The sequence below is a fragment of the Triticum urartu genome, chromosome 7A (genome assembly GCF_056163025.1).
Source record: "Triticum urartu cultivar PI428250 chromosome 7A, HENAU_Tu73, whole genome shotgun sequence".
Classification (NCBI taxonomy): Eukaryota; Viridiplantae; Streptophyta; class Magnoliopsida; order Poales; family Poaceae; genus Triticum; species Triticum urartu.
In genome coordinates this window covers 744,649,814-744,651,478 of record NC_141879.1, presented here as the reverse complement: position 1 = coordinate 744,651,478, position 1,665 = coordinate 744,649,814, and the positions used below count along the sequence as shown (strand labels likewise).

At 54.1% G+C, this 1,665-nt stretch overlaps 1 pseudogene; it reads right to left on the bottom strand.

The window, feature by feature from the left end:
• Positions 1-337: 337 nt before the first annotated feature.
• Positions 338-1,665, bottom strand: LOC125525969 (uncharacterized; annotated as a pseudogene).

The following is a 1,665-nucleotide window of genomic DNA, read 5'->3' as shown; positions in this document are numbered from 1 at the left end:
GGAATCTTTCCTATCTAAAAAATTATAGGGTAAAATATAGCTTAAGAACAAAGGCGCAATAATCCTATAGCCATCTTATTGCGGTGAAGCAAGATAAATAAAAAATAGCTGACCATGACATGTGAACTCTATGCTCTTGAAAACACAACAAGGCAAATAAAGAGTACTCAGATATCAGCTTATAAAACCATCGATTGGCCACCTCTCCTAGCTAGTTTCACAAGGTAGCCAGGACCAATAAAACAATAACTAATTCTCTATATAACCATGCGAATAGAGCAAGCATAGCCTGCACCCAATGGCAATATAAAATAAAATAATCAGGCTTACCGGTTGATCATATAGTTGGTTCTGATAACAACGGTGGGAAGCTAAAGTATGGGAGGGCACGTCTGGGATTGAAGGTATTCTCCATCTTTGTGAAGACTTTGGTAATTTCATAAGTCTTGACCTCCATTGAGTAACAATCCACATTCCCAACATGAATACCTTCTGGAGCGCCTCGGAAGAACAAGAATCCCTCGGCTGCACGCATTGTGCAAATGGAATGATACTGCCCAGGAAGCTGTATGATCTTCTCTAGCTTCCACTGCTGCGAACTATTCTTCAGAGAGGTATGGTAGAGGGCAAAGGATCCATGTTGACCGACAAGGGAAAACATCTCAAGGACTCCTTCTCGGCCCATCACAACGGCATTTGCGTGACGATGGGCAAAGCACTCGTCAGGCAGATCGCTGAGCTCCAGATGGTAGCCGGTGAGAAGGTCGACAGTGGAAAACCTCAAAGTGCGTGTGTCCAGCACCATCAAATGGTCACTCCATCCATAAGGCCGTGTCCAGTAGAAGCAGCAGCGACGCAGTCAAAACAGGACATGCGTTCCAACGAAGGTGAGGTGGGAGGCTCGAGCATAGACCATTGCATAGTTGTGGCCGGGAGCACAAAGAGGACAAGCTTCGTCATGTATCTTGCTATGCATATCACCTTGAAGGGCTCTTCCTCGCCGTCGTCCCTGGTGTTGGGAGCAAGCACGGGCTCGAATCCATGGAGGCGATCCTGCGGTTGGGCGGCGAGGTCCTCAGGTATGGTTGGAAGCAAGACGTATCTGCTGGACAGCGGGTCACAGACGGCGAGGTGGAAGTTGGAAGCGTTGCACCGCTCCTGTTTGGTCCACGTCGGGCGGTCACAGCGTTCTTCGTCACCGAGCTCACTGGAGTCCATGAGGATGCTTACCTGATGGCGGGCACAGTCTTGGCGGTAGCTCCACATGTGGACGGAACGGGGGTAGAAGGATCTCCAATCTAGGAGGACGCGGCCGTCGCGGACGTCGCGGGGGCGCCAGCGTGGGCCTTCCCCGTCGTCTTCTTGGGCGCCCGGCGGGACGTAGTAGGACGAAGAAGAAACGACGGCCGGGACGAAGGAGAAGTCGGCTCCGCAGGGGGCGAGCGGGGCGGAGGGGTGCGGCGCCTGGGCGGGGTGGAATCCGCCCGCGTCCATGAAGCCGAGGAGGGGAGGGCGATGCAGCGTGCGGAAGGCGCGGCCTTTGATGACCCGGCGGAAGGAGGTGCAGGCGGCGGAGGCGCGGGTGAGCGCGTCCGGGGTGGGCAGGCGGATGAAGATCTCCTCCAGGAGCTCGTCGGGAATGGTCGGCGGCGGCTGCGTGGCCAT